This window comes from Triticum aestivum, chromosome 6D (assembly GCF_018294505.1).
Source record: "Triticum aestivum cultivar Chinese Spring chromosome 6D, IWGSC CS RefSeq v2.1, whole genome shotgun sequence".
In the NCBI taxonomy this organism is placed as follows: domain Eukaryota; kingdom Viridiplantae; phylum Streptophyta; class Magnoliopsida; order Poales; family Poaceae; genus Triticum; species Triticum aestivum.
In genome coordinates, this window is record NC_057811.1 from 461,401,889 (window position 1) to 461,414,073 (window position 12,185).

Sequence of the window (12,185 nt, forward strand, 5' to 3'; positions counted from 1 at the left end):
TGCTTCCAGGCCCTCCGCTGCCCCGTCTTCTGCTCCTGGAGCCCGCGCGCCCGCGCCTCAGGCTACGAGGCTCTCAGGCTTCAAGCTTAGCAAGCGGAGGGTGGATTACAACGCTGTGGACCAGTAAGTGTTCGTGCTCCGCCTTGTTCTTGCTTATGCTGCAGATTCTTGACGTTCACCATTGATTGGTTAGGACGCCGCCTGCAGCAAAGAAGAGGAAGGAGAATACGGCGACACTGCCTGGGACCGAACCGCCTGCAGCAGCTGCACCTCCCTCCATGGAGAAGGGGAGCGACGGCGCTCGCACCTCCCCGGTTCGGTCGTCCTCGCGAGGCCTGGAGGAGCATCCTCGTGAGGAGTCAGCCCCTGTGGCCCCGCTGGCTCCGGAGGCGCTGATGTCCGGCACAACTATTGAGGTCCCCAAAGCTCAGGAGCCCCCTCCTCCTGCTGCACCGCTGATTCCAGGTCCTTCTGCCTCCCCTGACGTCTTGGAGCACGCTCCTTTGGAGATGGCCCAGCTGCGAGAAGATCTCCAGGGCGCAGACTCCCACCTGGTAGCCGGGCACCTGGAGCTGGTCTCTGGCTGGCTTCATTCTGACGTGTCTGTTCGAGCGACGCTGAGCCAGGCCGCGGCGACCTCCGAGAAGGAGAAGCAGGCAGCCGCCCGAGCCACAACTGCTCGCGAATCGGCGCTGAAGGATGCCGAGGCCGCCCAGGATCGCTGCCGGGTGCTGGAGACCGAGCTGAAGACCCTGCGTGACGAGCGTGCGGAAGAAGCTCGTGGCCGCAAGGCGGAAGAGGAGAAGATGAAGGCCCGAGAGGATGCCGTCAAGGATCGCGACGCCAAGCTAGAGCAGTCGGCGAAGGCGCATGCCACTGAGCGCAGCTGGCTAGAGGAGCTGGAGCAGAAGGTGAAGGCGGAGAAAGCCGAGCTTGACGCCAAGGCGAAGGTCCTGGCCGAGGACCGCGCGGCCTTCGCGCTCCTCGAGGAGAGGTCCCGCGTGGCACTAAAGGCACTCTACGAGAAGGGCTTGGAGAAGCCGCTGACCACCGACGAGGACGGCCCTGCCCAACTGCTTCCCTACTTGGTCGAGGCGCTTGAGGAAGTCGTGAGCGGCATCGGCCCCATGGCAGAGGAGGAAGCTTGCGTCCTCTCCTCAGCTGCGCTGACGCGCGTCTTCAGCCACCTCCATCTTCGTGATCCTGCCGCCCGCCTTGACGAGCTGCTGGAGCCTGTGGACGACAAGCATTGTGCAGTCGCTGCCGCAGCCGTGAAGGGTTAGGTGGAGACCCTGCTGAAGAAGTTCCGCGCCTTCGCTCCCGCGCCTTCGACCGGCGGTGCTACTGATCATGTAGCCCCGACCGGTGGTACACGTGAAGGCGACGCCACCAAGGAAGGAGCACCCCTTGCGGGTGACGGCGGTATCCAGGGATGACTCGCTTGCGGCTCCTTCCCTGTTTAACTCCTGCAACATGCACCATGCCTCGTGGAGGCGTTTAAACTTGCGTTTGGTATTGCGGGAACAATATGTCTTGTAATATTTGCTTTGAGATTTTGCGATTTCCTTCCTATTTGCTGTACGTTCTACGTCGGCAGAGCCCGAGCCCGTGCATACCTCAGCCGCCGTTGGGTCGTCCGGATCACCAGGACGAGACCAAGGAGTGAGGGGCTACGTGACTAGTTAGGCTCCTGAGTCGCGATGCTCAGGAGTCCCCTGGATGCACAAACAACTTATAGGAAGGAGAAGCAGGAGTAGGTTTAGTGTTCTACGTCTGCAGGGCCCGAGCCCGCACATACCTCAACCGCCGTTGGGTCGTCCGGATCACCAGGACGAGACCAAGGAGTGAGGGGCTTCGTGACCAGTTAGGCTCCTGAGTCGCGATGCTCAGGAGTCCCCCTTGACGCTCAAACGACCTTCATACCTTTGTCCTCGCCGAGGCTCGGCTCGGGAGGGGTGCGCGACGACCAGGTCCGGGGGACCTGGCTGGGTGGCGTACGCTTGGGCGTTGTCGGTGTCAAAACCGGCGGATCTCGGGTAGGGGGTCCCGAACTGTGCATTTAGGATCGATGGTAACAAGAGACGGGGGACACGATGTTACCCAGGTTTGGGCCCTCTCTATGGAGGTAATACCCTACTTCCTACTTGATTGATCTTGATGAATATGAGTGTTACAAGAGTTGATCTACCACGAGATCGTAATGGCTAAACCCTAGAAGTCTAGCCTATATGAATATGGTCATGAGTCTCCCTATCCGGACTACGCTCTTCGGTTTATATAGACACCGGAGAGATCTAGGCTTACATGGGGTCGGTTACATCAGAGGGAATCTACATAGTCGGTTGCCAAGCTTGCCTTCCACGCCAAGTAGCATCCAATCCGGACACGGGTTCAATCTTCGGTCTTCATGTCTTCACAGCCCATCAGTCCGGCCCACGGATAACAGGCCGGACGCCCGAGGACCCCTTAGTCCAGGACTCCCTCATTAGCCCCCGAACCAGGCTTCAACGACGAGGTGTTCGGTGTGCACATTGTCTTCAGCGTTGCAAGGCGGGTTCCGTCTCCAAGTAATATATTCGACCATTAATCCAATATCGCTCCCCTCGGCTTCTGTGCGCTAATAACTTCGTATTCCACGTGTCGAGCGAATGCGGAGAGTCAGGGTATTTTTGCGAATAACACCTCGTCCTTGCAAGGCAGAACACCTATTTAAAGATACTGGATCTTAGATCCAGTCGATACTGCGCCGAGAAAATCCCCGGAGACTGCCAGGAGAAACCATTCCACCATGGCTATCATTCCCAGCTCCTCCTCCCGTTCCAGCCCAAAGAGAAGTGAGTGGGAGAAGTGCTCCATGACTCATAGTCAACTAGCAAAGTTGCAAACGCAGGGATTTCTTCCTCCCGCGGATCTGGTCCCTGTCCGAGCAGGGTCGGCCTCCTTCAATGGCGTGACTCAGGCGGAGGACTTCCCTAATCCATCCGGGGGGAGCGAGTGTGCTTCGTCCCTTACCCGCTAAGAGGCGTTGGATTTCCCGTCCATCCGTTCCTCCGGGGGCTTCTGGAATATTACGGCCTCCAGCTGCACAACTTCACTCCCGCCTCTATCCTGCACATCACAGGTTACGTCGCTCTATGCGAGTTATTTCTGGGTGTTGAGGCTCATTTCGAACTGTGGAGAAAATTGTTCTGTCTTGTCCCGCGCAACCATGAGGGGTCAATATTTGAAGTGGGCGGAGCCGAAGTGTGGCGCATCGCTGATACCGGATATCTGTCCGGCACACCAAGGAGGGCAGCGAAGGAATGGCCTTCCGAATGGTTCTACATTGAGGATGTTGCACTTCCCGACCCAGTTCGAAAGTGTCTCCCTGAATTTGCAAGCGTCCCGCTAAAGAAACGCCATAGTTGGCGTCCCCGGAGCCTTGAAGAGGATGACAGTGCGGAGGTTCATCAACTCCTGGGCAAGATAAAGACGCTCGCCCAGTCCGGATTAACAATGGTTGAGGTAGTGGCGGTCTTCCTAGTGCGAGGGGTTCAGCTGCTTCAATATAGAGGGCTCCCGAGGTGGCACTACAACGGGGAGGACGACGCCTCCCGCTGTTCAAAGGGGAGGAAGAGGAATTTCTTCGCGTGTCGGAAAGGTCCGGACACCCCTGCTACTCTAGCCAAGATACTGGCCGAGCTGTTCAAAGGGGAGGAAGAGGAATTTCTTCGCGTCAATCACATAGACGGATATTCTATGTCTAATCCTCCCAGTTGGGTAAGCCCCAATCCTTCTGCTCTGCTCATTCTGCCTCCCGGATTACCTTCGATAAATTTCTAATCCGCTTATAACAGCATTGGCCAAAAATCACCGAGGGGTTTCACAGCCCCACCCCACAGCCTGAGAACCACAACCGGGAGCAGGATCCTGGGTTCGAAGAAGATCCGGATATATTCGTGGTACTCGCGGAAGGGGTGTTTTACCAGGCGAGCTATGACGGCACGGAAGTGGCCATTATTGCCGATTACCCTGGTCTTCTTCCTGCTTCCCACGTAAGTCGTCAAGAGAAAATCTCACACGCAAGAGCTTCCTCCCACTGCCTCACCCATCGCACTGTCGCGTGTTCCACAGGGGAGGCGTTCGGCGTGTCACGCTACTCCGGGGGCAGCTCCAAAAAGAGCGGCTCCGGCGCCGAGCAAGGCTTCCAAGAGGAAGGTCGGTGAAGACACGACCGGTCTCCCATCAAAGAGGTAAGGATTTGAAGGTATACTTTAGTAGTCACATCCAATTGTAACTTGTTCGTTTTTTTGGTACCAGGAAAAAGGTTCACCGGACTAAACCCGAGGGTCCGGCCAGCCGTACTCCCTGCGCCCGGGTTTTAGACCCCGTCATAGAGGCGGAAGCTGATATAGGAACCGTGCCGGACTGTCCTTCGGCCGAGGGTTCGGAGAATATGTCCGTTACCAACTCGGAAGTGGAGAGCGCCAGGAATCATCGATGATGTAGGGCTATTTTACGAGACCTGGAGTTCTCAGAAGAGGCTTTCCATGCCTTCAGTTTGGCTGATGCGTACATCCGAGCTGCTCGAAACGGGCTTAGTAGAGCCACCAAGCAGCACTTAACAGACGTGCGGGTAAGTTTTCTTTGTCCGAATAGGATAGCCATATGCTAGTAGCCCCCAGGACTGAAAGCAGTTGGTACAACTGATTTGAGGACCGTTGTATTACCAGGTTCTTACAGAGAAGAACAACCTGCTAACCCAAGAGCTGGAACAGTGACGGGCGCAGCTAAATGCCGCTATCGCCGAACTGGAAAATTTGAAGAAGCTGTCCACTGGTAACGTTCCCCTCCATCGAGGAACAGTAAATGTATACCAACTGTGCTGATGCTGCCACTGATCGCATAATATGGTCGCCTGATCTACTTGAGGAGAAGTTGAAGATCGCTAAGAGGGAGAAAGAGAGGCAAAGAGGCAACACGCCGCAGGCGAGCGTGTGCTGACCCGCGTTAGGGACGAGAAAAACAAGCTACAGGATTCCAACACTAAGTTGGGTGAAGAGTTGAAAGATGTGCGGGCCCAGCTAGCCGACTCCGTAAAGGAGAACAAGAAGCTGCGGGGCGGCATGTTCAGTATGTTTCCGAACTTGTTTTTTTAGTAGTTCGGAGATAAATGGAACTGATATAGCTATGCTTGCAGGTATATTGACGGGCCGTCCTGAAGAGGAGGTGTCCGGATCAGCAAGTGATCTGCTGCAAAGACTATCGCAAGTGCACGAGCATGCTCGGCTGGCCATGCGAAGTGTTGCCAAAGCCTTATGGCCATCCGCCTGCCCTCCAGGAAGTATGGAGGAGCTTGTAGAGCTGTTCAAGGGAGTGCGGCAGCGTATCCGATTATGGAAGATATCAACCTGCCGAGAGGGTGCGCGAGAGGCCTGGGCCATGGTGAAAACGCGATATACCAAGCTGAATCCTAATCACATGGCCCGGGTTGGACCGTTAGGGCCAAATGGGGAAGAAATTCCCGTTAGTTTAGTATATGACCAAGTAGAGGTGGCCGCCAAATATTCCCAATAAGATTGTAAGTTAGACTGCCTGTTAGATGGTATAGAGGCAGAAGTGTTTGAGTCCAAGTGACTATGTACTTTCCTCACCATGTGGAATTCTAGCTGAATTGTATATCATTTGTCATGGCAGACCTTTTCGCTTCAACCTCCGGACCCGAAGGTGCAGAGTGTTTCCGAATACCGTCACGGCCGAATAGGCCGGGGTATGCATGGAAAACTAAGCGTAGGGGTCATAGTTGTTTGAACAGACAAGTTGTATCCGTCTAGTTATGTTATATTACATTGAGATTGTAAGAAACATCTTCCACGGAGAATAGTTCCGTTAAGGGTTCCTTTCCCTGGGTGTGCATGCATTAGTAGACATGTCCGAATTGTGATGTGAAAATCACAGTGTGTATAGCTTCTGAGGGTTCACAATAGAGTGAGTGCAAAAAGTATTTTTCATCCACCGACCGAATATTCCCTTAAGAATGCTAGCTTTCGGCTTCACCCAGTCTGAGGCACACATCCGGATGACTCGGCAGTAACAATCGCAGAGGTGCTCCCTTTACCACCTAGCCGAACAATCGGGAACGTAGGGGTAAGCACAGGAGCCAGGAAACCCAGCTTGGCCAAAACTTAAGTCATATCGTGAAGAAAATACATACGGGGAAAACACGTATGTGTGATGAGCTTGACGCTCGGAAAACAAGCTTCTGTTAAAGAAGCCCCCAGGTATAATGGGCGTGCATATGTAAAGATGTGTACGTCAGCAGTGTTCGGTCAAGCCGAATGAGAGCTTTAAAGCGAAAAAATTGTGTAAAAGGGGGAAAGAGTTATAGAAACTATAGGGGAGAAGGAGACTAACAAAGGGTTCGGCGCTAGGCATGGAACCTTCGGAGTCTGGCCACGTTCCAGGGGTTCGGCTCTAGGCGATTGTCTGATGCGTCACGAAGACGGTACGCTCCTCCGGTAAGAACTTCGTCAATTATGAAGGGACCCTCCCATTTGGGCTTGAGTTTGTCCTTTTTCTTCTCCGGCAAGCGTAGAACGAGTTCACCAACATTGTAAGTCTTGGTCCGTACTTCTCTGCTTTGATATCTTTGAGCCCCCTGTTGATAAAATGCTGAACGGGCTTTGGCGAGGTCGCGCTCCTCCTCCTTGGCGTCTAGGCTGTCCTGCCGATCCAACTCAGCCTCTTTCTCTTCGTACATACACACTCGAGGTGAGTCATGTATAATATCGCAGGGCAATACAGCCTCTGCACCGTACACCATGAAGAAAGGTGTGTATCCAGTAGTACGGTTGGGCGTGGTCCGCAGCCCCCAGAGTACGGAGTCGAGCTCCTCGACCCAGTGCTTGTCTGATTCTTTCAAAGACCGCACTAGCCTGGGTTTGATGCCGCTCATAATTAGACCATTAGCTCGCTCGACTTTACCGTTTGTTTGCGGGTGGTAGACAGAGGCGTAATCGAGCTTAATGCCCAGATTAGCACACCAGGTTCTCACCTCATCAGCTGTGAAATTGGAACCGTTATCAGTGATGATGCTGTGCGGTACACCATAATGGTGCACCACATCGGATATAAATGCAATCACCGGTCCGAACTCGGCCGTTTTAACTAGTCAAGCCTCTATCCACTTGGTAAATTTGTACACCATGACCAGCAGGTATTTTTTCTTATGGCTTCCCCCTTTAAGGGGTCCAACCATGTCCAAGCCCCAGACCGCAAAGGGCCATGTAATGGGGATTGTTCGTAGAGCGGTTGGGGGCATATGGCTTTGGATGGCAAAAAGTTGGCATCCAACGCAGCGCTGGACGAGGTCCTGTGCGTCTGCCCTGGCCGTAGGCCAATAAAATCCTGTCCGGAAGGCCTTGCTGACAAGTGCCCGGGCTGCGGCGTGGTGCCCACCGAGACCGGCGTGAATTTCCACCAAGAGTTGCCGCCCCTCCTCCTCGGAGATACACCTTTGAAGGACTCTGGTAGTGCTTTTCTTGTAGAGCTCTCCTTCATGAACTTTATAGGCCTTCGAACACCGGACAATGCGGCGAGCCTCGTTCTAATCTTCTAGGAGCTCCTACCTATTAAAGTAGGCCAAGAATGGTTCGGTCCACAGGGCAATTACTGCCATGATGAGGTGGGCCGATGGTGTTATTTCGGTGGCTGAGCCTCCGATGATGTCGGCATGTTCGCTATATGTGTTTGTGTTCGGAACGGGACTGTCGTTGCTGTCTCCCCCTTGCCACACCACGGATGGCTTAAAGAGCCTTTCCAGGAAGATGTTAGGTGGGTCGGGGTCGCGCTTAGCGCCGATGCGAGCAAGGACGTCTGCCGCCTGATTACTTTCGCGGGTGACGTGATGAAATTCGAGCCCCTCGAACCGAGCCGACATCTTCAAGACGGCATTGCGATAAGCTGTCATCTTTGGATCTTTGGCATCAAAGTCTCCATTAATTTGGGATATTGCGAGGTTTGGGTCTCCGTGCACCTCCAGGCGTTGTATGCCCATTGATACGACCATCCGGAGGCCATCGCTACAAAAAAATACACTTCCGTGATGATACGTGTTTGTCACAGTAGGTCGCATTTTTTGTCATGCATGTACATCCATGACAAATTTATGACAGAATCAAGATAGTCATACCTGTACTGTCGTAGAAGTGTTCCATGACATTACCAAAATTATCATCACGGAAGTGTCCACTTCCATGACGATAAATCACGCGTCACAGAAGTGCTTTCGTCAAGGGTGACCGACACGTGGCATCCACCATAACGGAATGCCGTTAAGCTATCGGGTCGGGTTTTGGATCCGATAACCCGTTAACAGCCCCGACCAATGGGGATTTTCCACGTGTAAAATCATCATTGGCTAGAGGAAACACGTGTCGGCTCATCGTTGGGACAGATGTCATCCACTCACTGGACAGAAGGCGCCTACGATACGTTGACACGTGGAACGACCCAACAGTGGCCCATTCCTGTGAAAAGGCCGGCCCGTTTGGCTTGGTCAAAAGCTGGCGGGCCGGCCCATGGAAAGCCTGTTAACGGCCTGTTCGCATATAGCCCATTTACAGCCCGCTAACCCAAGGCCCGTTACGCCCTATCCGAATTAGGCAAAGTAGCATCATCTGGGCCATCCAATATGATTCCAGCCCGTTTCACTTCTGGCCCATGTATAGCCCATGACGTCTTTCGGCCCATATGAGGCCCTTTGTAACTCTTGGCCCATTAGCGGCCCGTGCTGAAACTAGCCCGTAATGAACAGTGTGTTACTTTACACCCATTAACGGCCCGTGGTGAAACTGGCCCGTAATGAACAGTGTATCACTTTATACCCATTAACGGCCCGTTATTCCGTTGGGCCGTTTCCAGCCCAAGTTAACTTTCGGCCTTCTGAGGGCCCATTTATTCTTGGGCTCATTTGCAGCATTCGGTTACTTACGGCCCGTTACTGTCATTTTCTGCTTGTGGGCCAAATTCAGCCCGTCGTTACAGTCGGCCCGTTTGTGGACCGTTAGTTTGTTGGGCCATTTTCATAGCATCACCAAATACGGCCTATTAATGGCCCGTTATGGTCAGCCCATAAAACGTATGATTTCCATTAAAGGCCTGTCTACGACCCATTAAAGGCCCGTACAAGACCCATAAATGAGTCGGCGGCCCATGGATCCTACGAGACGTAGAAGGCCCATGGATCCTATGAGACGTAGAAGTCCCATGGATCCTACGAGACGGAGAAGGCCCATGGATCCTACGAGACGTAGAAGGCCCATGGATCTGACGGCCCGTGAAGGGCCATGGTCGGGCGAGTTGGCGCCCGTTTGAACGATATAGCATATTCAAAGAATTATCCTACTCAATACTATCACCTCTAAAAAGCATACACTATACAACAAAGAGATCAAGGCATAGAAAGGTAGAATAATCCTACACTATACAATAAAGAAATTACAGCCAATTATACCCACTGGGCATTACGGTTCGACACAGGTGATAATAAAGCATACACAAACAACAAATTACATACACTGGGCAAATACAGCTCATACATCATGGACGCGCATCAACTTAACTCCATTTGAACTATAATCTCTTCAGAAAATAGGATTGGCCGGATTCAGATAGCACAAATTTCAGTCTGCAAAATCTCCAATTCCTTCATGGTTACCTCAGTGTCTTGTTTCATTTTGTTGACTCCTACATCTAATACCTGCATGTCCAGTCTCAACTTGTTGATTATACGTTGACAATCATGTACACGTTGTCTTGCCACCTCTAGTTGATGCTCGAGAACATCAGCACATTCCAATTCCAATCCAGAATCATTCGGTAACGGCCATGCCGCACTGCTCGCAGATCTTTGTGTTGATGTCACTTCATCCTGAAATGTTTCTGTAAGTACACATGACTAGGGCAAAAATATAGTTACAACAGTGAAGCGAACAAGACTAACAATAATGTTACACGTCACTTTCAAAAAAAAAGTTACACGTCATGAAGCATAAGCAGGTGATATTTTAAAAATTATAAAAATGATAGTCTGTGCAGCCTGGATACAGAAATCCCTCTTAGCTCACCAGAGGAGCATGATGTTGGGGCCCAATCGAAAACACAGACAAGTTACAAATTTAGACAGCACGTTGCGTATAATTAAGCAAGCAGTTGGCCATTCTGTGCCTCAATTAAAGCCTTAGGGAGCATAATGAACAGCAGAGGGTTTCATACAAACATACTACAGCAGGCAAAACTATGCAATCATTAGCGTAGTATAAACTAGACTGTGAGCCTCATGCAATAATAGTTGGTTAATAGACTTCAAAGCTTCAGGCACACTTCGGCAGAGTAATTAAATGGTAAGGCCTTTAATTATGTCAACTAATAGTGATACAAGTACCGAACATCAGGCATGATTATTTGGGCATCTCATTAACTGAGGACAAATAAAGCAATTGAAAAGAGAAAATTAACTATGCCTGAAACAAACAAGGAATTGAACTGTTGAGTTGCATATAGTGACTTACCTTAGCAGGTTGAAGAGGCTCAGCGCAGCTCCTACTTCTCTTGCAAGGCTCCTTCCTAACATCTTCTACTTGGAAATCCTCAATCTTATCTTCATTGCACCCCCTCTGCAAGGTGACACAAACTAGTTACTCGTCTCCTTGGAAGATAAATATGCATACTTTCCAGTCTGTGAACACAAAAGGATGAGATTATAACAAAACAACACCACATAATGAAACATGCCGCATCTCTTGCACTTGCACACAATGAAATGAGCATTTACTATGTCTGCACTATGTAAAAACTAGGCATACCTTCAAACTGGATCTCCAGGTATTCTTGGAGAGCCTATTGTAGTGTACAGCCAAACCTTTATGTCACCTATGAGTTAGACAAGGCCCCACTACAGCAGCCCTTAGTGTTTAAGTCGTTGACAAGCTCTGTTAGAGTGTTAGGTCAAGAACAGCAAGTAATCAAAGCAAACAGTCCTAGTATGGCTGGCTGATGCAAACAAGCAATTGAACAGATGTGTGAGCAAATCTTACATATCAAGAAAAGAAGCAAAGAAGGAGGCTTAAAGACCATCACATGACTGACCAGATTTAAGGGGCATTTAAACATCATGTGCAACGTATGAACTAACATAAACATTGCATATTCCAGGTTCTACAATGGAATGCACATGTATTAGGTTATGCCATGTATGATGATGCCTAAATGTACAGATAGCAGGCAGGAGTGATTCATCATTGCACGCACAATTGAATTGCAGGTTAAGGGCCAGTTCGATTCCGCCTTTTCAGGGCATATTGTCAAAATAAGCCATAAAAGATTTAAAGAAGTCATTTTTGAGTTATGGGCTTGGGCTTAACTAATTTCGCTTTGGAGGGGGGTGTTTCGGGTAGAACCTCACTAAAAAAAGAAGGGAAGGGGAATAGTGAAATGACTCTGTTGTCTGCCTATATTACACTCAAAATGCAACTGCTGACACCCATGTCACACCTGACCCTCAAGTAAAAACAAACACGCAAGTATTCATTGCCCTGCCCGCTTGCATCCCCTCTCCCCTTTCCCTCTACCTCGATCCCCTGCCTGCAGCACTAGGGTTCCTCCAGCGAGCCGTCGCCACTGGTCCCATCTGGCCTGGTCCTCGACGATGCTATGTCCAGCTAGGCTACATGGCCGGCGAGTAGGGGCAAATCTCCCTGGCTGCTCCTCCCTCTGGCGCTGCCCCTCATTCTCATGGTCTCCAGCAGCTGCTCCACTGTGGTTCGTCCAACGCAGTACTCCGGCGGGCGCTGCACAACTACGGCTGGTGCCACACTGCGGCAGAAGGCACCTTATTCCCCCTCCCCTCCTCCCAGGCCATGGCCTTGAGGTGCTGTTGAAGGATGAGCTCATCCAACAAGGTGAGGATCTCCTCTGATTTTTTGCCAAATTTTCATTCTAATCCACTATACGATGAATTGCTATGAGCTGCTTCTGCTGCTGCTATATGATGCATTGCTATGAGCTGCTCCTGCTGCTGCTATATGATGAATTGCTATGAGCTGCTGCTGCTGTATGATGAGTTGCTATGAGCTGCTGCTGCTGCTGCTATATGATGAATTGCTATGAGCTGCTGCTGCTATATGATGAGTTGCTACAAGCTGCTC